Source organism: Triturus cristatus, unplaced genomic scaffold (assembly GCF_964204655.1).
Source record: "Triturus cristatus unplaced genomic scaffold, aTriCri1.1 SCAFFOLD_118, whole genome shotgun sequence".
In the NCBI taxonomy this organism is placed as follows: domain Eukaryota; kingdom Metazoa; phylum Chordata; class Amphibia; order Caudata; family Salamandridae; genus Triturus; species Triturus cristatus.
In genome coordinates this window covers 2,381,194-2,407,596 of record NW_028187322.1, presented here as the reverse complement: position 1 = coordinate 2,407,596, position 26,403 = coordinate 2,381,194, and the positions used below count along the sequence as shown (strand labels likewise).

Genomic DNA, 26,403 nt, shown 5'->3' with positions numbered 1-26,403 from the left:
TAATAGAAGAGAGACCTCCTCTGAAAGAAGGTACAAGATGCTCGAGTATGAAGAAGCAAGACTTGTCCTCAGAACCAAGCAATTGGCCTTAGATAGAGAAGCCTTTGATCTCCAGAGAGCTTCTAGAAAAGAGGGGTTAGAACCCCCTGGTGGCAGCAACAGTGTCCCTAGAGGCAGAGATTACATTCCAGACAATAGGAACCTGTCCAAGGTTGTTCCTCCCTACCAGAGTGGGGATGATATCCACAAGTGGATAACTGCTATGGAGAGGACCTGTAAAGTACAACAGGTCCCCCAGAAACAGTGGGCAGCAATCTTGTGGCTCTCCTTTTCTGATAAGGGTAGAGACAAGCTCCTCACTGTTAGAGAAAAGGATGCTAATGATTATGAAGTCCTGAAGAGTGCATTGATAGATGGGTTTGGCTTAACCACTGAACAGTACAGGTTGAAGTTCAGAGATACCCAGAAGGCACAGACACAGGACTGGGTGGACTTTGTAGATTATGCTGCCAAGGCTCTGGAGGGTTGGATAATTGGCAGTAGAGCAACTGACTTTAAGGGATTGTATAATCTAATAACGAGAGAGCAGATCCTTAACAATTGTCAAAACCAGCTCTTACACCAGTACCTGGTGGACTCTGATCTGACCTCTCCCCAAGATTTGGGAAAGAAGGCAGACAAATGGGTCAGAACCAGGGTGAGACCCAAGAACCAAGGTGGTGACCAGAAGAAAGATTCCACTAAGCCCAAAGAGAAAGGTGGGGATAATAAAACTGAAAAGTCCTCTGGAGGGCCCCAAAAATCCAGTTCTGGGGGTGCGTCCCAAATTCCTTCCTTTTCCAATAAGAAACCATATTGCCATGTGTGAAAACAACCTGGCCACTGGAAAACTGACTCCAGCTGTCCAAAGAATGGCAATAAAGAAAATGTTCCACCTATTGCAGCTCCAAAACCTCCTGTTACTACCAGTAGTAATTCCCCAGGTGGTGGGAGTGCACCCAAAAACTTAGTTGGGTTTTCTTGGGGAACTCAGGTGGACTCTGGCCTAACCAAGTCCCCTACACAAGCAACTCTAGTCTGTGATGGTGGCATGGGGTTTGCCAACTTTACCATGAGTCCCAATATTTTGGGCAGGTACAGACAGGAGCCCATGAACGATGGTCAGAAGGCTGTGGCCTACAGGGACACAGGGGCTAGTGTCACCATGGTGACAAGGAGACTAGTGCCCCTAGAACAGCTTTTACCTGAGTTTAGATACCAGGTGACCAATATTGATGGAATTAGGACAGACCATCCCAGGGCAGTGGTAAATCTCAACTGGGGAGGGGTCACTGGCCCAAAGAGAGTGGCAGAGGCCCCAACCTTGCCTGTAGATTGTCTACTGGGGAATGATCCATTGTAATGATCTTGCTCCATTGTAATCAATAGGGAAACCGCAGCTGTGTTCTCACACTGCACGCGTCTCCCGTGGGTCTTTTACTTACCTGCCTTGGGTGGATTAGTGAAGCCCCAGCGATTCTACAGACCCTACGCCTTGTCCCATTGCAAGTCGACTTTCCTAAACCTCTTTTTTAGTATATGTCTGGTACGCCCCTAGGGCCCCAGCCATATTTGTGCTTAACTTATTGTGCAACGTTGATATTTGAATGTGTTCCTGGCTTCTAATCTCATAAAGAGATTAGTAGAGTGTGTCTAGAAATAAATACAAATATATTTGATATATATACCTGTGTGGTGTCATTTCATTTGTTAATTCAAGAGATTATAAGGTAAAACAAGCTGCTTTACATTCCTCTGAGACTTAGCCTGAAGGCTGCTCTCCACAGCTACCACTAGGATAGCTTTCTTTAAAAGGTTGTCTTAAACCTATCTACCATAAGAGTCAAATTGGACTGGTGCAAGGTGGCCACTACAACTAGTGACCAGCATATGCCAGGCCAACTTCTCACATTGGTGGGCAGCGTGTGGGATTCCAGCTTGCCATTGGTTTACCAGAAAATCTCTATTTGAATTACTAACTGAAAACCACTTAAGGTACTTAAGGTACATATAAAAGTCATGCTTAGTATCAATAAGTTCTACTGAACTTAGAGCTGTTTGTGAAGGGATATCACACCCTTGCTACAGCTCAAGCTAGGATCAGTAGGCCACAAACTAGTGTAGGTAGTACAACACTTCACAACACTAGAATGTCCTCAAGGGATGGAGCCAGTGGGTCAACCCAACCTCAGTATAAGGACATGACCTTCTTTGACTTGAAGGCCATGTGTGTTGCAAGACACCTGGGGTTAGGACAGAGTCCCTCCACACAACACCTGATACATTTGCTAACAGCAGATGATCTTAGACTAGCTCTAGGAGCTAGTGGATCTGGATCAGGGGGTGGGTCAGCCATAGTCTCTGGGTCAGAAGATGAAAATCAAGATGACCAGGAGTCTGTGATTGAAGGGCCAGACCCACAAGGGTCTGAAAAGGACAGGGGAATTCTCCCTAAGAGAGCTGACAGAGGTGAAGAAAGGCCTAGGTCCCCTTCAAGGGAATCTAACCACTCATATCACTCTGACAGAGAATCTGTCCATCAGAGGAACTCATACTCTAATAGAAGAGAGACCTCCTCTGAAAGAAGGTACAAGATGCTCGAGTATGAAGAAGCAAGACTTGTCCTCAGAACCAAGCAATTGGCCTTAGATAGAGAAGCCTTTGATCTCCAGAGAGCTTCTAGAAAAGAGGGGTTAGAACCCCCTGGTGGCAGCAACAGTGTCCCTAGAGGCAGAGATTACATTCCATACAATAGGAACCTGTCCAAGGTTGTTCCTCCCTACCAGAGTGGGGATGATATCCACAAGTGGATAACTGCTATGGAGAGGACCTGTAAAGTACAACAGGTCCCCCAGAAACAGTGGGCAGCAATCTTGTGGCTCTCCTTTTCTGATAAGGGTAGAGACAAGCTCCTCACTGTTAGAGAAAAGGATGCTAATGATTATGAAGTCCTGAAGAGTGCATTGATAGATGGGTTTGGCTTAACCACTGAACAGTACAGGTTGAAGTTCAGAGATACCCAGAAGGCACAGACACAGGACTGGGTGGACTTTGTAGATTGTGCTGCCAAGGCTCTGGAGGGTTGGATAATTGGCAGTAGAGCAACTGACTTTAAGGGATTGTATAATCTAATAACGAGAGAGCAGATCCTTAACAATTGTCAAAACCAGCTCTTACACCAGTACCTGGTGGACTCTGATCTGACCTCTCCCCAAGAATTGGGAAAGAAGGCAGACAAATGGGTCAGAACCAGGGTGAGTCCCAAGAACCAAGGTGGTGACCAGAAGAAAGATTCCACTAAGCCCAAAGAGAAAGGTGGGGATAATAAAACTGAAAAGTCCTCTAGAGGGCCCCAAAAATCCAGTTCTGGGGGTGGGTCTCAAATTCCTTTCTTTTCCAATAAGAAACCATATTGCCATGTGTGAAAACAACCTGGCCACTGGAAAACTGACTCCAGCTGTCCAAAGAATGGCAATAAAGAAAATGTTCCACCTATTGCAGCTCCAACACCTCCTGTTACTACCAGTAGTAATTCCCCAGGTGGTGGAAGTGCACCCAAAAACTTAGTTGGGTTTTCTTGGGGAACTCAGGTGGACTCTGGCCTAACCAGGTCCCCTACACAAGCAACTCTAGTCTGTTATGGTGGCATGGGGTTTGCCAACTTTACCATGAGTCCCAATATTTTGGGCAGGTACAGACAGGAGCCCATGAACGATGGTCAGAAGGCTGTGGCCTACAGGGACACAGGGGCTAGTGTCACCATGGTGACAAAGAGACTAGTGCCCCTAGAACAGCTTTTACCTGAGTTTAGATACCAGGTGACCAATATTGATGGAATTAGGACAGACCATCCCATGGCAGTGGTAAATCTCAGCTGGGGAGGGGTCACTGGCCCAAAGAGAGTGGCAGAGTCCCCAACCTTGCCTGTAGATTCTCTACTGGGGAATGATCCATTGTAATGATCTTGCTCCATTGTAATCAATAGGGAAACCGCGGCTGTGTTCTCACACTGCACGCGTCTCCCGTGGGTCTTTTACTTACCTGCCTTGGGTGGATTAGTGAAGCCCCAGCGATTTTACAGACCCTAGGCCTTGTCCCATTGCAAGTCGACTTTCCTAAACCTCTTTTTTAGTATATGTCTGGTACGCCCCTAGGGCCCCAGCCATATTTGTGCTTAACTTATTGTGCAACGTTGATATTTGAATGTGTTCCTGGCTTCTAATCTCATAAAGAGATTAGTAGAGTGTGTCTAGAAATAAATACATATATATTTGATATATATACCTGTGTGGTGTCCTTTCATTTGGTAATTCAAGAGATTATAAGGAAAAACAAGCTGCTTTACATTCCTCTGAGACTTAGCCTGAAGGCTGCTCTCCACAGCTACCACTAGGATAGCTTTCTTTAAAAGGTTGTCTTAAACCTATCTACCATAAGAGTCGAATTGGACTGGTGCAAGGTGGCCACTACAACTAGTGACCAGCATATGCCAGGCCAACTTCTCACATTGGTGGGCAGCGTGTGGGATTCCAGCTTGCCATTGGTTTACCAGAAAATCTCTATTTGAATTACTAACTGAAAACCACTTAAGGTACTCAAGGTACATATAAAAGTCAAGCTTAGTATCAATAAGTTCTACTGAACTTAGAGCTGTTTGTGAAGGGATATCACACCCTTGCTACAGCTCAAGCTAGGATCAGTAGGCCACAAACTAGTGTAGGTAGTACAACACTGCACAACACTAGAATGTCCTCAAGGGATGGAGCCAGTGGGTCCACCCAACCTCAGTATAAGGACATGACCTTCTTTGACTTGAAGGCCATGTGTGTTGCAAGACACCTGGGGTTAGGACAGAGTCCCTCCACACAACACCTGATAAATTTGCTAACAGCAGATGATCTTAGACTAGCTCTAGGAGCTAGTGGATCTAGATCAGGGGGTGGGTCAGCCATAGCCTCTGGGTCAGAAGATGAAAATCAAGATGACCAGGAGTCTGTGATTGAAGGGCCAGACCCACACGGGTCTGAAAAGGACAGGGGAATTCTCCCTAAGAGAGCTGACAGAGGTGAAGAGAGGCCTGGGTCCCCTTCAAGGGAATCTAACCACTCATATCAGCCCAGGCTGAGATCTGGAAATCTCAGCCTGGGCTGAGGTGGATCACAATGCCCATTTAAGAATGTTAGGCATCCCTGAGAGAGTGGATGAGACCCTGAGGGCCTCACCTCCACCCCAGGAGAAATTAAGGGGAGTGAAGTCTGAAACAGTGGATCACTCCACCCAAACAGAGAGCATAGGAGGTGAGGAACAGTCCTCCCCCCACCAGACTAAAGGTAAGAGTCAACTTTCTAAGGGATCTGCCCCTGTCCCTTGTGAAGTAACTGCCCCAGAAGTAGTCAGGCCTGTCCTGGCCACCTCTCTGATGGCAGGGGATCCTTCCAAGGTGACACCCAGTCTGGAGCAGGTATCCTGCCCCTCTCTACCCTGCCTCAGTCAGCCCAGGGCTGCAGAGGTCAGGGAGGTCAGTGGGCCCTTAGTGGGCCCCTGTCCAGAGGAACCCCCTCATCAGCAGATTAGGGACACCCAGCAGAGTAGTTCTAGCCAGGTGAATATTCCTCTCCAAACTGAGGAATCCCCCTTACTCCTAGGTACAGGAATACCACAGATGGACTCTGTTGGGCACAGGGAGACCTGGGACATAGTTGCCCCAAACATTCCAATGCCCTCCACTATTCCAGCCAGAGGGACCCAACCACCAGCTGTAGGCAGCCAGAGGTTGACCCTTAGGGCCAGATATGACACAGTCATGAACAGAAAGGCTTCCATGGTGACCAGTGTCCTGAGGAAGTTGAGACCACCCCAAATAGGGCCTCACTTCCAGACTCAGACACCCCATCAGCCTGCTTCTGTACCAAAACACAATACAGGTAATTTCCCTAGACTTTGGAGAAACTCTAGAACCCCTTGTGGTAGGTTTTCAGGGAGTAGCCATGCTAGTGCAGGTTCTTCCTTATATGGCCACTCAGGAAATAAAGGCTTATCTGGACAAGGTTAGCCTTATCTCCTTTCGTTTTGGGGGGGGGGGGGGGGGGTTATGTAGGAAGGTGGAATCTGACTATATGGTTGTCCCCACTTTTTTACTGGTGTTCTGATGGGTTTTGACTAGTCTGGCTGGGATCCTGCTATCCAGGACCCCAGCCTATCTGCTTACTCCCTTAAATGACTGGTGTGCATATTAGATGCACTAGTGATTGGATACTGTGGTACCTTGTGAGCCCCTAGTATATGGTACCTTAGGTACCAAGGGCATAGGTACTTCACAGCCCTACCAGGGGCTTAAGCATGTATTATGCCACCCCTGGGAAGCAGACTAAATCTGACACCTCAGGCCTGCTACTACAGCCTGGGTGAGGTAGTCTTAGCACTCCTCACAGAGGTATAGGTTCCTATATCTCACCATACACACACATATAAACCTATCAGTCACCCCAAAAACAGGCCCTATCAATCCTGAGGGCAGGGTGCTTGGTTTACAATGTGAGGGTGTGCCTCTGCCTGAGCAGGGCCCCTCTGCAGCTGGCAGGGTCTATTTCCTGTGGCTGTTTGTGGATGCGGTTAAACCATATACTCTTAAGTGCATTATAACCTTCCGGTAAATGCTAACTTTGGAATGACTGCATCAAAACATGTTGTGTTTGGTGTCAAACAACTTGGAATCATACCCCCACACCAGTAACTGGTGTGGGAGTATGATCCCACCTTTCTAGAGGGGACGACATGTACCCACTGTGGAAACACGGTAGAAATCTGAAAGAGCCCTGGCATCACAAAATGGATGCCACCAGCAAAGACACTGGGCTGCCCTCCTGCTGCTGACTGAAACTCGCAGTGGAGGAGGCCCAACAATAGGCATCCTGTCACAGGGAGGTGTCACCACCTTCCAGACAGATTTTAGTGTATTGGAGCTGGGTGGGTGCACTCTTAGAGTGCTTTGAAGTCCTGCACTGGGGGAGCAGTAGGCTCCTCTGTGCATATGCCAGCTCAAACCCGTTCAGGGGCTACCAGCCCCTGCTCTGGCGCAAAACTGGACAAAGGGAAGTGGGTGTAACCACCCACCCCCCTGACCCTCCTAGAGGAGTGGTCATAGCGCTAGTCCCTCCCTTTCTTTTACTATAAGATAGGTACACCTTGCCATTGCAAGTTAGATAACCCTGGACGACGCTTTACGAGAAGAATCCTGGTCCTTCGACGTTCCACTACCTTTCGTCTCCTGTGGGTCTTTTACTTACCTGCCTTGGGTGTATTAGTGAAGCCCCAGCGATTCTACAGGCCCTAGGCCTTGTCCCCATGCAAGTTGACTTTCCTAAACCTCTTTTTTAGTATGTGGTCTGGTACGCCCCTAGGGCCCCAGCCATATTTGTGCTTAACTTCTTGTGAAACGTTGATATTTGAATGTGTTCCTGGCTTCTAATCTCATAAAGAGATTAGTAGAGTGTGTCTAGAAATAAATACATATATATTTGATATATATACCTGTGTGGTGTCCTTTCATTTGGTAATTCAAGAGATTATAAGGTAAAACAAGCTGCTTTATATTCTTCTGAGACTTAGCTTGAAGGCTGCTCTCCACAGCTACCACTAGGATAACTTTCTTTAAAAGGTTGTCTTAAACCTATTTACCATAGGAGTCGAATTGGACTGGTGCAAGGTGGCCACTATAACTAGTGACCAGCATATGCCAGGCCAACTTCTCACAGATGCCCTATTAAAGCACTAACTTTTCTATTGCTTATTACATATGTTTGCCCTCGTTCAGCATATGATGAAAACTCTGAGTCGCATTCTCCCAACTCAGAACAATTATCTCTGAATGTTCTTGTTTTGCAGTTAAACATGATTGTAAAATAACACCGGTGGATCATGAAGAAATATGAAATCTATTTTTGTAAGCAGTATACACACTTCAGTGTTTTTATATGGTTGTTTAATCACTGTAACAAAACCATTTGGTAGACCAGATCTCTGCAGATTCCAACAAGAATGCCCACTATTACCTGTCAAATCTCCCAGTCCAGCATAATGTGGGATGTTGTACCTCTCCTAGGTACAAAGCCATGTTGCACTGAGGAGACCAGCCTAAAGTTTCAGGTCTGCCCCAATTAATGAAATTATTTGAAATGATGCAGATGTACACGCTGGTTTTCCTTTTTTTCAAGAAAATAATTATTTTTGCAAGTTCTTCCAATTCTGGTATGGTCCCAGAATCTATAATGTGTTCAATCAGAATATAGAACAGAGATGTGACTTCATGCATTCATTTTGTGTTTAATTCCCTGGTACACAGCCCAAACCCGTTCCATTACCAGTTTCAATATTACTAGTGTTTTTAAAGTTCAAATAAAGTAGATGGAGCTATTAAACTAGCTACCTCTAGAAAGGGTCTGCTTGACCAGGAAGATCTATTTTTCCTGCCTCTCCCTCATATTCAGTGAGGTATATAAACTTTGATATCTCAGAAATATGTTCAGTTTTTTCTGTATAGCATTATTTAATAGGCCTCTTCCACAATTGTACACAATGTGCTTGTTCTAGGTGCTCACCCTCTTTGTCACATCAGCTAACATTGTGCTGATCTTATTGCTTAATTTAGAGTTTGTGTTATTTTGCCCCAACCTCATCCAATTGTTTGGCAGTGATCTTAGACCTCATTTGGTGAATAACACCTCTTTCTGATGTATGTCTCCTTCTGGTCCCATCCCATTAGGCACTGCCCCTAGTTCTGCATGATTAGTTCTCTGTTGTGTTTTCTTTGCTCTATCTGCTCTAATCTGCCAGGTTGCATATTGGATCATTTGGTCTCATAGAGTTCTTGTTATTATTAAAAAATTCCTTTATGTTTGTCCCATTTTTTTCTTTCAAACTGTTAGTCACTAATGAGTTCTGGAGTCTTAAAAGAGAAGTGTGGGGCGGGGCTGTAAAAGTAAAGTGTGTTCTAGTTGTAGCCGCAAAGTTCTTTGTCCGTGTGTTATTTAGATATTATAGTCATTTAGGAGTTATTTTTTAAGAATCCATGATGGGGAAGGGCATGCAAGCAGAGTGTGCTCTAGTTGTAACCTGTGGGTTATGACCAGAGATTAACATGGGATATTTGTTCACACTTGAACAGAGCTACTAATCCTTTGAAACTAAAAAGTAATCATTATGAGAGTATTGTTTATGCGAATAGGAGTAAAAAGTATGTGCGCTGTTGTCAAGGATGCTTAAATATGCTAAACTCTGCATATATCCACCAGCCGAAGAGTATCAATAAGAGTGACAACTGCTTTTCTAACTTTCACTTTTCTCTCTGTATAGACTTAGTTTTATCAAAATGGTTGACGCTTATCAGAGTACATATAATCCCTTTGAACATATCAGGCATATGTTCATTACGGCAATATAGTGACCATATTTTATAAACTGATAAGCTTATACCCACTATAACTATCTCCCATCAACCCTTTGTGTCTGCAGGTTATGCTTATATAATTCATTATAGCTGCCATGGATGCCCCTTGCTCTCTACAGATTACTTTTTTGAAACTCATTTTCGAATGAGTCTTCTATTACGATAAACTATTATAGTCTCCTGGAGGCATTCAATAATGACTTGTCTAACATGACACAGATTCCTCCATTTAGCCCTTTAACATTCATAGTTTATCACTAAGAAGTGTTCTGTCAGTAGGGTTATATCCAAAGCACTACCATCTGCGCATTTGTTCTTAGCAAAGCAAAGTTTGTTGTTAAGATGTTGAAATGTCACCAGCTGCAAGAGCCAGGCATGCAATTCACCTATGCTCTAGAAATGGTGACCTTCTAAACCAAGGTCTCACCAGTTGACCTAGAAGCAGTGGGTTTCCAAAATAAATGAGCATCCAGAGTGAAGACTCATGAGAGACTCCTCAAAACCTAACTGTCCTAAACCTGGAGCCTCCGCTAAATAAATAATTTCGTACCGAGTGCCACTACCCGTAGACTGGAAATACTAAATACAAATTTGGGCAATTAAGTCTTTAAAACGTCCTGGTCTAGAATTTGTTTACCTGCAACTCAAGGTGGCGAAAACCGCTTGGGTCCCTTCCTTTCAGTGTTTTTCTGAAAACCTACCTTGATCATGGACACCTGTTGGGCAGACAAGTGAGCAACTGTTGTTGCATAAACTTCAACTTTCAAATAGTTCAACAAGGTTTGCTTTCCCACCCATGGGTGACATATGTGAACTCAGCTCAACGCTTCAGCACTGAATGTGAAAGACCGGTTATTGTAGCTCTGAAGATCTCTACCCAGTACATTGTTGAAGTACAGTTATTGCTTTTGGGTTACTAACAATTCCTTCAACGGGATCAGGGGCACTGTGGTAACAGAAACAAACCTATTTTGTTAGTCACTATACCACACAGACACTGCACTAAGAAGAATGGTCACTTTTTACTAAATGCATTGATTACAACAGGGCGAACCCGTTTCTCAGTATATCTAAAGCAAATAAACAGGATATAATTGAAAAAACAAGAAGTCACGTTATGAGCAACAAGACCAAAATGAACATTTCTAACATGTTTCAAATGTCATTTAAAACCTTATACCGGAAAACCTACTTCCATGCCCCACATTGGGTCAACATGGAAGGTAGAGCATTTTGCAGTCAAGAGTTTCCTAGGGAGAAGAGACGCACTGCATACTTTGACAGCAAGAGCTGCCGTTATCAATGGAGGCATGAAGGCAGTGTTCCCTGCGTAGGACAAATGCGCGCTGCGGTAGCAGCCTTCCTCCGGGACTCGACTTTATCAGCAGCATGCGAGTTGTAGGATCTTAGAAGTGCCCTGGCAGTAGGTGAAACCATCTCTGGCAGAATCTTGTGTGATAATCTGGGCAAAGCACTTTGCCTCTTTTCTTCCGTACTCAGTTCAACTCCCCTCTCTGTTCATTTACCCTCAGGGTCCTGAAAAGAACGTGAAGCTCGGCTACCAGAATACTGATACGTTCAGGTTTTTAATTTCTTTTTGCGGTCTCTTAAATTGTAATTAACCTGCTGGATTCCAGAGAACCGAGTATTCCAGTCTGTAGTTTTCTCTTGTTCCCTCTGTTTCTTGTTCCCTTCTGTTGCAGATTTCTATTTAACAGAGTCCTCAGTGCTATTTTTAGGCTTCAAATGTGGTTTAACTGCCAGTGTACCTAAGGTATCACACTTTACAGAGGTATAAACTTCTGCGATTATTTTCGTTCGTTTTCGATCTCAGTATTGAACTGGAACCGCTTCCAGTCTCTAGAGTATGGTCAGAACCAAGGCTTCTCCTTTAATGTTGTTCAGGATGATAGAGGAGACTGTTGAAAAGTTCTCCGTCAACTTAATTCCTAAGTCCAGAGCTGGTGCAGCTCCGTGGTCATTCTGTACCTGCGTAAATATGTCAGGTCAGGGAGAATTGCCAAGGAACGGATACCATGTGTGCAAAGATGCTTGTCCAGGTATTACACTCCTCTACGGGTGGCACCATTCTGAAAGGAAGACACATAGTAAGCATTTTATGTTTGTCTTGGCGCGCAGTACATGGGTACACTGTCTCCAGCGGGTTGGTCTTGTGAGCAGTGGAGAAGGCCATTTCATCACACTTCATGGGAGCTTTTCCCAAGATAGAATTATTATAGCCTTATAGCCCGCCGTAGCGGGCTATACCGGCTGTTAAAGGCCCGCTGCAGCGTTAAAGGCCCGAGCCGAAGGCAAGGGACTTTAACAAAGCAGAGGGACTTTAAAAGCCGGTATAGCCCTGCTACGAAGGGCTATAAGGCTATTAGAACATTCTGCCACTAGAGGGCAGAATGTTCTAACAAAACAAAGCCTTCAGGGAGCGCGAGGGGATTTAAATCCCCTCAGCCTCCCTGAAGTCTTTGTTCACAACCAGAGCTGTGAACAAAGACACATTGGAATGTTGGTGCTCCGGGCTTATACCAGCCATTATAAGCCCGGAGCACTCCATTGTTTTCAATGGAGCTTCCAGCATTCCAATGTTCCAATAGTCTGTAGACTAATGGTCTGTACTTGGGTAGGAGTTGCTGGTCGTGCTGCAAGAGCAGGTCTGGAGCTCACAGTACTTTGTAAGAATTCTACTAGCCTCCTGTATAAGGCATGTGTATACTTTAAAACCCTGAACACCTCCGCAGGTGTCAGGGTGAGGAACGGGCTTGTAGCCAACCACCGGCCACTTAGCCCCTTCATTGCGTAGAAGCCCAAACCAACATTTCTGTGCATATGTGGCAGTTGACCAGTAAATCAGTTCTGGTGTTCCTGGTAAGTCAAAGGGATTTCCAAATCTTTGAAAGCCCTATAATGTGCCAGTGGATCTACCAGTGTATAGGCACGAACTGCCCTGAAGCAGCATCGATAGACTCAAACTCCACACATGAGTAAAATATCTCAAATGTATATGCAGCGAGTGCAGCTATTACAAAAGTAACTGCCCCCCTTCATCAGGGACACCTCGAGCTTTGAGATGCTGAGTAACTGCTTCCCTGTAATTGGCCCATATGATAATAGTTGCTGCCATTGTGAACGTATTCAATAAAAATTGGAATCAAAGAATTAGAAAACCCACAGAATGAGGAATAACCTTTTAAAAGTCAAGCTTGACAAACCTATGGAAATAGGTGCACCTTTATCCCCAGTAGGAGATAACAATGATTTACTATGGATGTCTCCGTAATGACGCAGTAATGATTCACGTGTGTGTGAAAGTGAAAGAACTACTCCAGGCATAACTGTAAGATACGAGCCCTACAAGGGGTGCCAACTGTTGCATAAACTGCGATTTTAGCATTGTTCTACGAGGCTTGCTTTCCCACCAATGGGTGATACAGGTGAACTCAGTTCAATGCATCAGCGTCGAATGTGAAAGACAGGCTATTGCGCCCCCCCAGAACCCCACTACAATACATTGTTGAAATTTACACAACACGGTCATGCAACAGCCTCTCCATGGCTTCACTCGAGTTCACTTATAATAACTGTTGTGAGTTCACAATTTCACCATGTCTGAATCTGTCTTTTTAGGTCTCGCCTAGGCGACGCAGCGCATGCGCTGCACGCTCCTGGCGAGATCTATTGTCGTCGCTTTTCTTCCGAAGCGAGGGTGGAAGCTCCACCCACGCTTCTTACTGGCGGGCTTGCCAAATCCCTGCTTTCTATTGGGAGGGAAGCCTGTTTGGTTCCCTCCCTGTCTTCCTTCGGCGTGCCTGCCCGGTCAGGGCATGTGCACGCGCCTGGACTCCTCTTTGCCGTGCCTCAACGTGGGAACAATGTTTTGGCGCAATTTCACTTTCACCTTACTCTCGGCGCTGAAGGCTGCTGGAGATGGATGCGCCCGGTGATGTCAGAGTGGAGGTCGGGTGTTCTGGGCCGGCTGGTAGGTTATGATACAGTGTAAGCTTTATTTTTGTAGCCACAGGAGATAAAGTGATTTGCACAGAATCTCTGCCTGACGTCTCGGCTGAACTTTCACGAGTATTTTTCCTGCGACTCTTCTTCGTGCGCGATCTTCAGAGCGGGCACCGCCTGTCCTGTTTGTGAAACAGGAGACTGGCACTGGGCTGCTGAAGGTTGGAGATCTGTTGGGGCTTTGTCTCTTACTGCTTGTATGGCCACACTTTGTGCCCCCTCCTAGGCATATGGTAGCCTCCTCAGAGAGAAGTGCCATTTGCCTCTGGTTAAACATGTTTCTCAGCCTGACGTCTCGGTTGAACTTTCACGAGAATTTTTCCCGCTGCTCTTCCTCATGCGCACTCTTCAGAGCGGGCACTTCCTGTCCGGTTTGTGAAACAGGAGACTGGCGCTGGGCTGCTGAAGGCTGGAGATCTGTCTGGGCTTTGTCTCTTAGTTCTTGTATGGCCACACTCCATGCCCCCTCCTAGGCATATGGTAGCCTCCTCGGAGAGAAGTGCAATTTGCCTCTGGTTAAGGGCTAACGTTATTGCATTCTCCAAGAGATGAGGTAGCTGCTGTCGGAAAAGAGGTTAAGTGGTTGTCACATCTGCAGAGTATAGTTTCATGCGACTTGTAGGTACTCTGAAAGGACAGCAGTAACCGACTGATATGATACTTTAATTGTAGTGTTCCACTTGTCTGCTACTATGGGAGTTGTGTACTCCTATAGACCAGCACTGGAGTGATTGTCTCCATAAAGTGATGTATTGTGTTTCCGAAATTGTACATTAGAGTGATTATCACAAGCGTTATTGAGACCCTTGTGGAAGGCTTTGAGTATTTTATGTTGTTACTCAACCACACAGTGTCTACTTACAGATGAGGGTGAGAATCGCCTCCTATGGGTGAAGTGGTCTGCTTTTCCATGTATGGTTTGGAATGATTGTGTCCTTTGTGTGATATGATTTCAAGATGGGAGAACAGTCAGGATTTCTCTTGCAATCAATATGAGAATCTAAGAGTATAATGTCTCCTCTGCTCAGCATAGCATCTTCTAACAGGCAACAACTTGAGCGTTTATTTCTCTGTGGGATGCGATCCCCCCCTCAGAATATAAAACATTTGTTTCCTTTAAGTGCTTTGAAGACTGCTTTCGTGGCATGCAGAGAAAAAGCGGGCACAGAAAGGTCACACAAGGTCAATACAGTATACTTCCCAACTCCAATCAGATGTCTTCATTCGTGCTACCTTCCTGTTCTGAATTATGAATCAGAACTGCCACACTTGTGTATCAACCATTGCACCTCTGCCCTGTTGCACGTGCGGCCCCTGCAGCGTTAACTGCCTCATTTATTGTGTTCTGTTCTAAAACTACCGCCATCCAGGCCCTTCCTTGTGTGAAGGGCTGATAGCCCTCCCCTCTGTCCTGCACTTTTTGATTTGCAGTGAGGTTTTTTTGGGTTACCTTCTAACTTTTAGTGCTGGGCAGATCCTTCCGCCACTAGGCATGCTTCATCTTATGTTTTTTTTAAACAGCGCAGGACGCCGCGCTTTATATTGATTTTATTTTAAACATTGTGGTGTGCTTCAGCTTCAACATTGGCGGATGCGACTTTCTTTTCTTCTGCGCAGCTCGCCCAACTTCATGCCACCACGAAGACAATCATTAGCATGGATTAACAAAGTAAGTGCCTCCACTAATCATCAATCGCACTCATGCAGCTGTTCTGATTCTACACACGACCTAATATTGGTTTTTTTGGATCAGCGCGGCACGCCGCGCTTTATATAATGCTTTTTTTAAACAGTGGAACACGCCGCACTTCAGCTTCAACAATGGCGGCTGCGCCTTTCTTTTCTTCTGCGCAGCTCATCAAACTCTATCTTAGTCCTCCACTCACTCATCCCAAGTCCTGTTCCATGTCACAGCCCCCCCATCTGACCCCATCCCGCTCCCCCACACTCACCCCCACCCATGCACTAATCATGACACCTTGAGGAGGTCGCTCGCTGGCCCTCTCCACGCTCACTTGCCATGGCCAGGCTGGTATAGCTGGAGGCTCTGCTGCATGCCACACTTCAACTTCAACAACAGCGACCGCGCATTTCATTTCTTATGTGCGGCTCGCCCAACTCCATGCCACCACGGAGACAGTAATTTGCATGGCTCAAACAAGTAAGTGCCTCCGCGGGTCACCGAGAGCTCTCATGCAGCTGCTGTGATTACTGGTGGGGTTTACTCTAATGGAATGCATTCTGCGTATGTTTTTGTGTCCGTTCACTCCGTCATCTGTTAGCCATACCTCATATGTACTGTGTGCGTGCACCCCTTTTGTGAATGCTGGACATTAGTCTCCTGTGTGAGTGTTTATGTGCCGTCTGCTCTGGGTGCATGCCACAAGCATTATGTCTTGTACCTTGCGTTATCCGTGGGCATGATGCATCTATGCCCAGAGTAGGTGAACAGGGTGATCTCTGTATGCTGTTTGCACACTCCATGTGTTCTATGTCTGTACACTATGATTTCTCTGTATGTGCACTGTGTGTATGTTCATGCACAGTTACCTGTTGTACACTCACACAAAAGGAAAGAGAAACCACGTATTTTGTGTTATGGGTGTAGATTCTAGTTCCATGTTGCATTCTGGTACATGTAGTTTTCCCTCCAGTACCCCATTTTAAATGCAGAAAAAATATTTGTCTGACAACTCCAAGGCGCACGCACGGCTTTGGAACACACTTTTTCTTTGAATAATCACACCACTGCAAACAAAAAACATAATTAAAAAACATTGTCATTTACTACGACACTAGCTCTGACTTTCACAAATGCGAGACCTATTGCATTGCAAATGCTTGTTTGGTAATTTGTTCCAAGTGCTTTAGGATTAGAGGCAGTGACAAAGGGGTATGAAAGTTATTTTCCTCGAGTAATTCTGGTTTTTGATATATAAGTTCTCTGTGTTACCAGCGCTCCTCTTCTTTGGGTAAGCCATAGTTGTTTAAAAAAGAAAAAGGCTCCCAGTGTTCCCTGAAAGGAGTGGAGGAAAGATGCGCAGTAGAAGGGCATATGTTAATGTGTCCTTTTCACTTGCTAATCCGGTGCTTCGATGTCTTGAAGCAGTAGACTTTGCTCCTCTATGATTGATAAAAGACCTCTTTTTTTGTATTTTTAAGTTAATGTGTATGTTTTGTTTTCTCCTTCCCAGGAACCCCCTCCCCAACTGTCTGGTAGTGGAGGACATGAGGGTACCTTCAGAAGCAATGAGGAGCAGGGATTCCGGGACAAGCTTTTTGGCGAGTGCATGGACGAATACCAGAAGGCCTTTCCGTCGATATGATGGTAAGAGTAGGAGGCATTTGTAGAGATGGGGCCTAGGTTAACTCTGCTCGGTACTTACCTTATTAAGTATTTTTTAGTAGCTTTCTTTTCCTTGAGTAACATTTTTTTCAATGAGATCTATACAGGATTGAAGACTATAGCAAAATATAATAGAATGGTATAGCGTAAAATCGGAGCTTAAGTAAATGTTTGAAAAATGTTTGTTTTGCAGCAGACGCTTATGTAGGTTTTCTTGTGTGCCACAGAGGACTTTTTGAGGATCGATCCTGAGCCAGAAAGCCACTTCGAATGGGCAGATTGCATGGCAAGAGAATATAACAGAAAACGACGCCATGCCAATCCCATTTTTAGAGCAAAAGCAGCAGCTGAGAAGGAACGTCGTCAGCAGCAACAAGAGTTTTGCCGCAAGCTGGAGGTGGAGCACCAGCTTTACCTACAGAGAGCTCAGGCGCTGAGTGAGGACCTGGCACACAGCAAGAAGCGCCAGTATGAGCGGCGTTGTGCCAGTGTCTTCAGCAAGGACTCCTCCCGCCCCTTGCATTACCAGGACATCCCATGGCCAGGTGGTAGTGGGGGCAGCATTGAGGGCATGGTAAGCGTCATCACGCACGGCATTGACGTGACGGACAGGCCAGCCTATCGGAGCTACCTGCGCCGACAGCAGGCCCTCTGGCACCCAGACAAGTTACAGCAATGCTGCGGTGCCTGTCTGGAGGAGGCCGACCCCCAGCGCATTCTGGACACAGTGATGGCACTTTCACAGAAGCTGAACAAGTTAGCTGAGGATGCCAAATGAGCTGGAACTGGCACGGATATACGAGGAATCCTTTGTGTGTTTTTAGGTCTCACCTACATAGCGTGCATGCGCTGCATAGGAGAAGACCTCTTGAAATCGATTCGCTTTTTGGGCCAACGTGCAAGCATTGCATTGCTTTTATTGGCAACACGTACACGTTTGGCGATTCCCTTGCGGGAGCGAGCAGTGGCGCCATGTGTCAGCAATTATCGCGCCTTGCTGCTCGCTCCCGCAAGGGAAACGCCCTCCCCTGCCCACACTCCGCTGTCCGTGCCTTTCCACCCTCCCCCTCCCCCGCCATTGCTAATGCTTGTTTTGTTTGCTTTTGCTGCAGTACCCTGAAGTGGCATTGGTTTCATTTATAAAGATTAGATCGCTGCACTTAGGTTTAGGCCACCCCTATTTTAAAAACATTTTAATTGTAATATGTGATTGCTATTTAGTAAACTTGCTTTTCTTGTTAATTGTATTTGCCTGATTGTTACCTGCTTACTTGCACTATAAAAAAGGAAACCATTGGAACACTTTGTTCCTTCTTTTAAAAATCATTGTAATTGCCGCTTTGTACCTGCTCAGACATGGCGCTGGTCTAAACGCTCCGCTATTGACGTCCCCACGCTCACGATCACGTGACTCGTGAGTTTAACGGGAGCCTATCAGCTAGCACCCATCGGACTCCTGTTCCATGGTTTAATGAAGATCTGAAGAGCTTAAAATTACAATGCAAAGGTTTGGAAAGGAAGTGGCGGAAATTGTATGATTCCAACTGTAAAATTGATTACAAGACTGCCCTTCACAAATACCACGCAGCTTGTAAGGCAGCAAGAGCTTTGCATATTTCCAAAACCATCACTAATGCATTGAACAAACCTCAAGTGTTGTTCTCAGTGGTCAAAAAATTATCCGGGGCACATACTCTTCCCGCACCCCCTGCCCTGGATATTAGTAAATGCAACAATATTGCTAATTTTTTCACTGAAAAAGTGAAAATAATATATAGCAAATTTGTTCCCACCCTACCCCAGGACTCAAATCTCTCTGTTACAGGTATGAGTAGAGGGCAAAAGGTCCCCGATTCTAACATAATGAAAATTTCACAGTGGCCTCTCCTCAATGAGGAATTATTTAATTATTGTCTATCCAGGGTAAACTTGGGCTCCCCTTTGGATCCCCTGCCTGCCAATATTCTAAAAATACTTTCTCCACCCATATTGAGTCTTTGTAGAGATCTCCTAAATGCATCAATACATGAATCACATGTACTTACCGACTGGAAACACGCAATGGTGATTCCGTTACTAAAAAAACCTAATGCCGATCCTTCGGTTTTGGCAAATTTCTGCCCCATTTCACTTCTACCAGTACTCTCTAAAATCTTGGAAAAGCACATCAACTTTCATTTAACCGCCCACATTGAAAAATCGGGATATCTGCACCCCTCCCAATCAGGTTTCAGAACGCACCACTCTACTGAAACTACCCTTTTGGGAGTAACTGAAAAATTGCGGCAATTTTTATATCGGGGTGAGACCATGGCGCTCATTTTATTAGATCTGAGCGCAGCTTTTGACACCGTATCTCACCCTATCTTGCTGAATTTTTTTCAGTTAGCAGGTGTGGAAGGTTCAGCTCTGCTTTGGCTGTCTTCTTTTCTGAGTGACCGTTCATTTCAGGTCTTTTCTTCTGGGGTTTGTTCCACCTCTCGAGTTTCTGCATATGGAGTTCCCCAGGGCTCTACTTTGAGTCCACTACTTTTTAATATCTATGTGCGTCCCCTTGCTACCATCGTTGAGGACGCAGGACTCACCCTATACTCCTATGCAGATGATACTCAAATCATCTTTTATTATCCTCCTCTAAAGACAACACGATATCCTCGTTACGGAACGGGCTACTCCAAGTTTCGAAATGGATGAATACCAACTGCTTGAAATTAAACGGGGATAAAACGGAGGTTATCATCTTGGGAAAAGATAAACATCTCTGGAACCACTCTCACTGGCCTCAAGAAATGGGTCCATTTCCCCAGCCGGTCACCCAAGCCCGTAATCTAGGCTTCATCATTGACAGCCAACTCTCTATGAGACAACAAGCAGTAAATACAGTTGGAACTTGTTTTTCCATATTACGATGGCTGCGGAAAATAATTGGTATACTTCCTTTTGCTACACAAAGAACTGTAGTTCAGTCCCTTATAATGTCCCGATTGGATTACGGGAATATTCTCTACCTGGGTTGCAATAAGGAACCTGTTAGGAAACTGCAAATGGTTCAAAACTCCGCTGCACGTCTTCTTTGTCATATTGCGCGACGAGACTCAGTTATTCCTTTCCTGCAGGATCTTCATTGGCTCTGCGTTAATAACCGCATTAAATTCAAAGCTCTTTGCCATATTTTTAAAATTAAACAATGTGCAGCTCCAGTATACTTGAGAGAACTTATCTGCCCTTATATACCACACCGCGCTTTGCGTTCCTCTACCCAGGGTAATCTAATACTTCCCAGGTTTAAATTGACAAGAATGGGCGGACGCTCTTTCTCATACCTTGGTCCAAAACTTTGGAATTCTCTTCCTAATCATGTGAAGTCGGAATCCTCCCATCTAAAATTTCGCCGAGATATTAAGACATGGCTCTTCATTCAGCAAATGGCTTGAATTACCTAGTCTAACTTAAGACTCATTGCGCCGGGAAACCCTATCAGGGTAGCTGTGCGCCCAATAAATGTAATAATAATAATAATAATAATAATAATAATAATATTAATAATAGGTGAAATGTAGCGCTTAACCCCTTCTGTGCCCATGACGAGATGGTCTCGTCATGGAGCACAGTCGCGCTGTGCCCATGACGAGACCATCTCGTCATGGGACCCACCCTTGGGGGAAGCGCTGGCGCTCCCCCCGTGATTCGTCGATTTTTTTTTTTTTTTACTGGGGAGGCAGGGGAAGACCTTCCCCTGCCTCCCCCCGCCCCCCCCCGGGGGGCGGGGGGAGGCAGGGAGGCTTCCCCTTTGCTCTCCGAGGCGCAGGAAGCCATTTGCTTCCTGCGTGTCGGAGAGTAAAGGTCAGTTTTGGGGCTGGGGAGGGGGCATTATTGCATCGGTGGGTTAGGTAGGGTGGGGGCACAATGTTGGGGGGGGTAGAAATGTTTTTATGTAGGCTCCGCTTTGTTCCTGCGCTTGGATCGTCCAAGTGCAGTTGCTTCTATGTGAAATGGATCCAAAAAATAAACGCTTGTTTTCGAGAGATGCCCTTTTTCTCTCGTTTTCTGTATGAGGGGTGCTGCTAGCGTGGGATGGGGGTGGGGGGCGAAATAAAGTAAGCCTTTGGGGTTGCAAAGTGGCCAGATTGATTTGGTTCATCCAAATACACCAGCATCACATAGTTTTCCAGTGAAGTGCTACTTTCGTTTTCTGGTCTTCCTTTGAACAGCATTGTTGTTCCCCGGGGGCAAAATAAAGTTAGACAGAGGGATTGCAAAGTGGCCAGATTGATTTCTTTTACATCTTGTGATCAGTGGGTGCTGGTAGGGGGGTGGGGGGTGAAACAAATTAAGTCAGAGGGGTTGCAAAGTGCCCTGTTTTTTTTTTTTAGTATGCAAATACACCAGCATCACAGAGTTTGCCAGTGAAGTGCTACTTTCGTTTACTCGTGTAACGTTGAAGAGCATTGTTGTTCCCAGGGGGGGGTGAAATAAAGTGAGACAGAGGGGTTGCAAAGTGGCCAGATTGATTTTATTTGCTTCCAAGTACACCAGCATCAGAGTTTGCCAGTGAAGGGCTACTTTCGTTTACTCGTCTAACTTTGAACAGCATTGTTGTTCCCAGGGGGGGCGAAATAAAGTAAGACAGAGGGGTTGCAAAGTGGCCAGATTGATTTTATTTGCTTCCAAGTACACCAGCATCAGAGTTTGCCAGTGAAGTGCTACTTTCGTTTTCTCGTCTTCCTTTGAACAGTATTGTTGTTCCCAGGGGGGGCTAAATAAAGTAAGACAGAGGGGTTGCAAAGTGGCCAGATTGATTTTATTTGCATCCAAGTACACCAGCATCAGAGTTTGCCAGTGTATTGCTACTTTCGTTTTCTCGTCTTCCTTTGAACAGCATTGTTGTTTCCAGGGTGGGAGAGTGTACCATTTCTGGAGGTACTGCAATACCTGGTTGATGGGTGAATTGGAAAACGCAATGTGCACCATGGTTCTGTGTTTATGGATGTGGTCTACCATACTGCTTATGTTTTGTAAGGATGTGAGCAATGGACAGTGAAACGGTTCCCTTCAGGGCCCTCTAGTCATGTCCATAACTTTTCCGGTGAAACCACTCGCTGATTTCTGAATAGTTAGTGAGAGATCGTTTAGGTAACCATGTTGTTTCTGCTTACATTTCACATGCTTTGCATTCCCTAGGAGTGTTTTTTTTTTTTTTTTAGGCAGCGTATTACTCTTATCAAGTGCATAATTTGAATTGAGCCACATCCAAGTGTTTATAGCAGGCACAATTAGGTTATAGCTGAAGGCAGTGCGAGTTTCTCTCAGTGGGCAAGTATGGCGTTCAGTGGGGATGTGGCACTATGGCTGGAGCTGTTGAATTTGGAAATGAGGAACCGGGTTCAGCATTCCTGACCAGTCCACCACACCACTGTACTGAGGGAGCACATTCCCATGCTACACCGTAGAAGGCCCCACTAGACCTTAGAAGGCTTGATGTCTTAGCACAAGCAGGTGTACTGTAGTGGTGTCAACTTACAAAAGAGTACAAAGTACAAGTAGAGGTATAAAAATGCAATAAATGGCAGACACGCAAAACACAGGAACACACTGGGTAGGCACTTCTACGGGCATGGAGAACAGAATTTCCTATAATGTAAAGACTTCCTTCACACAATAGAGAGGGTGTGAATTAAGTTTGTAAGTGTCTTTGCAGGAGGAGAACTTTGAGGTTAGTTTTGAAGGACTGGGAAGAGGGAGGGGGTGGTCCGGAGCTGAGGCTCAGTTCCAGATTCTCGCCGCGTTGCTTGTAAAGGATTGGGCCATCGATCTTTCCTTTTTGAAAGTGGGAGGGTCAAGCAATACATTTTGCGCAGTACGTGATAGTCTAGAGCATTATATGCATATGTTACAATAAAGTTTTTTTTCTTCTTTTTATTCTAGTCTAAAGCTTTTCGACGGTGGCTGTTCTGCAGTTTTGTGTAGTTGCATTGTGTTGGTAAGAAATTTTTTGTTGTTGTATTTACACCAAATGAGTAATAATATAATGTCTGAATGAATTTTTTTGTAAGTGATGTCATAATGGCGGCATATTTAGTTAGTGGTTTGAGCATGAAATTCTTTGCGATGTGTTTTGCATAGTCTTATGTGTAATTGCTTTTTTCTTTTTTTTTTAGTGGGATATTGTTGATCCATACTGTGTCTGTACAGAGTTGGTGGTGGTGAGTAGTTTATCTGCCTCTGGCAAGTGAGTGGTATTGTTTTGGAGTATATTTGAGTTTTTGATAAAGGTGCTTTTTGCTTATTACTTATTTTACAAAGAGTTTGTTGTTGTTGACTTGTTTGACAAGTTACCTTTATTAGTAAGCAATATGGCTAGCCGTAGAATGACTGCTCAACAGGTGGTCGGTATGCTTCTTGAATCTTCTTCTGAGCATGATTATGAGACTGACAGTGCGTCTGAGGGAGAGGAGGGAAGGGAAGATTCTGGCAGTGAGTTTTCACTCAACATGGAATCATCGGATGATGAAGGTACTCTCAGTGCAGATGAAGGTACTCTTGGTGTGGATGAAGCAACTCTCAGTGCGGATGAAGTGCCTGTCTTAGAGGAGGAAACTGCTGTGCCGATGGTGCAAGAGGCATCTGGATTGCAGTCTGAGGCTGCTAGGCTTCCTACTGGAAGTGCTGGACTTTGGGTTGATCCAAACATGGTGCAGCCGGTGTTGCCTGCCTTTAGCGGTGATGCAGGGTGTACAGTGAATTGTGAAAACTTTTTGCCTATACAGTTTTTTCAGTTGTTTATGGATGATGTATTTTTGGGTGAGATTGTTTAGCAGACGAATTTGTATGCTGAACAGTTTTTGAGGAACAACAGCGACAAACTTAGGCCCCAGTCTAGAGCTACCCGGTGGACTCCCACATATCTGGAAGAGATTAGGAAGTTTTTGGGTTTGACTTTATTGATGGGTGTGGTAAGGAAGCCAACCTTGGCTTCATATTGGTCTACTAGCCCCTTGTTGGCAACTGCCATATTTCCTGCAGTTATGACTCGTAATCGGTATTTACTTTTGCTACGTATGCTGCATTTTGTTGATAATTCTATGGCGTTGCCACGAGATCACCCTGACTGTGACCGTCTTTTTAAGATTCGGCCCGTTCTTGATCACTTTGTGGATCGATTTTCTGAGATCTATACTCCAGGGAAAGAAATATCTATTGATGAGTCTTTGGTCTTGTTCAAGGGCCGTTTGGTTTTTAGGCAGTACATCCCTAGCAAGAGGGCACGCTATGGAATTAAGCTATATATGTTGTCTGAGAGTAGGACAGGATATGTTTTTAATTTTCGTGTGTACACTGGTAGAGATTCTGCTATTGACCCCCCAGGTTGTCCGTCCACTTTTGGATTTGCAGAGAAAATTGTGTGGGATCTTGCTAGGAGACTGTTTAACAGAGGCCACCATTTGTACCTTGATAACTTCTATACTGCTGTGCAATTATTTAAGGAATTGTATAACGTGGACACTTTTGCATGTGGCACAATCCGCTCTAACCGTAAAGCTTATCCGAAAGAGCTTGTTTGCAAAAAACTTCAGAGGGGCAGTGCAGTTCCTTGCGTAGTGATGAACTACTAGCTGTAAAATTTGTGGACAGGAGGGATGTGTACATGCTGACTACCATCCATGATGAGAGTACTTCACCTGTGGCTGTTTGGGGTCAGGTTGCTGAAGTGCGCAAACCTGTGTGCATTCTAGACTACAATAAGCACATGGGTGGTGTTGACAAAGTAGATCAGAGGTTGGAACCTTACTCTGCTATTCGGAAGGCTTATGTTTGGTATAAGAAGTTGTCCATCCATTTCTTCGAATTAGCAATGTTCAATGCATTTATTGTGTTCAAGGAGTGTTCTCCTGCGTCTAAGTTGACATTTCTTCAGTTTCAGCACTCTGTGATAGCTAGCCTTGTTGTTGTGGAACAGGCAAGTGTTCCTAGATTTGGAGTGGTGGAGGATGTGGTTCGATTGAAAGATCGCCACTTTCCTGATTTCATCCCTCCAACACCGGCAAAAGATTTTCCCACTAGGAGATGCAGAGTCTGTTGGCGAAGAGGTACGCGGAAGGAGATTCGTATGTATTGCCCTGACTGTCCATCTAAACCTGGGCTGTGTGTCCCTGCTTGTTTTAGAGCGTACCATACGCAAAATAATTTTTGGGAGCATTCATGAGTGGTAAAGTTAACTGATTGGTTTGTATTCTTTGAAAAATTTGATTCTGTTTCAAGGTTGCCGTTAGTGCAATGTGTTTAGTTTCTGATTTTGTGTTTGTAGATTTGTATCTATTTGTGATTTGTTTGTGTTTTTATTTTTGTCTAAAAAATTCCTAAATGTGTTGGCAGTGTGTGTGGACTGGCACTTCTTTGGCCGTGTACGTGGAATGGTGCTTGGCTGGCGGTGTGCATGGACTGGTGCTTGGCTGGTGGTGTGCGTGGACTGGTGCTTGGCTGGCGGTGTGCGTGGACTGGTGCTTGGCTGGCGGTGTGCGTGGACTGGTGCTTGGCTGGTGGTGTGCATGGACTGGTGCTTGGCTGGTGGTGTGCGTGGACTGGTGCTTGGCTGGCGGTGTGTGTGGACTGGTGCTTGGCTGGCGGTGTGCGTGGACTGGTGCTTGGCTGGCGGTGTGCGTGGACTGGTGCTTGGCTGGCGGTGTGCGTGGACTGGCGATTGGCTGGTGGTGTGCCTGGACTGGCGCTTGGCTAGCGGTGTGCGTGGACTGGTGTTTAGCTATCGGTGTGCGTGGACTGGTGCTCGGCTAGCGGTGTGCGTGGACTGGCGCTCGGCTGGCTGTGTGTGAGTAGTGACTTGCTGCTGGTCACTACACACACTGCTAGCTGAGTGCCACTCCACGCAATCCATCTGCTTGTGTAGTTTCTGTGTCAGGAATGTGGGCGTGTGAAAGTGATGGGCCCTTGAATGGCGCTGTGTGCTGGTGTGAGTTTTGTTATGTGATGGGCCCGCGGCTGGCGGTGTGAATGGTTTTGTATGTCTCACGCGTATGAAAGGTGTATGAATGGCCTGTAAAGAGGTTGGTGCCTTGTCGTGGCTTTACAGCTCACGAGCTGTGAGTCAATGGTTCAGTTTCTCGCCCTTTCAATTATTAACAGTGCATTTCATTTTTGTGAAATCACTTGCTAATACAATTGTATATTCTGAACCATCACTCACCCTCGTGCCAAATCCAACCAGTATGTGTGTGTGCTTGAGGATTAGATGGCTGTGCAGTAATATTTGCCTTTCTGAAGCAGGGTGTACCTTGTCCCTTTTGTGAATTTTGTAATGTGTTATTTTTGTGTCTGGTGGTGCGAATGGTCTTGTGTGTATCACGTATGAAAGGTGTGTGAATGGCCTGTAAAGCGGTTGGTGCCTTGCCGTGGCTTTACAGCTCACGAGCTGCGAGTCATTGGTTCAGTTTTTTCTCCATTGAATTATTGACAGTGCATTTCATTTTTGTGAAATCTCTTGTTAATAAAATTTGATATACTGAACCATCACTTGCCCTCGTGCCAAATCCAACCA

At 45.4% G+C, this 26,403-nt stretch overlaps 1 pseudogene; it reads left to right on the top strand.

The window, feature by feature from the left end:
- LOC146771971 (NF-kappa-B inhibitor-like protein 1) overlaps window positions 1-17,650 on the top strand; it is an 86,127-nt pseudogene extending 68,477 nt beyond the window's left edge.
- The last annotated feature ends 8,753 nt before the right edge of the window (window positions 17,651-26,403 follow it).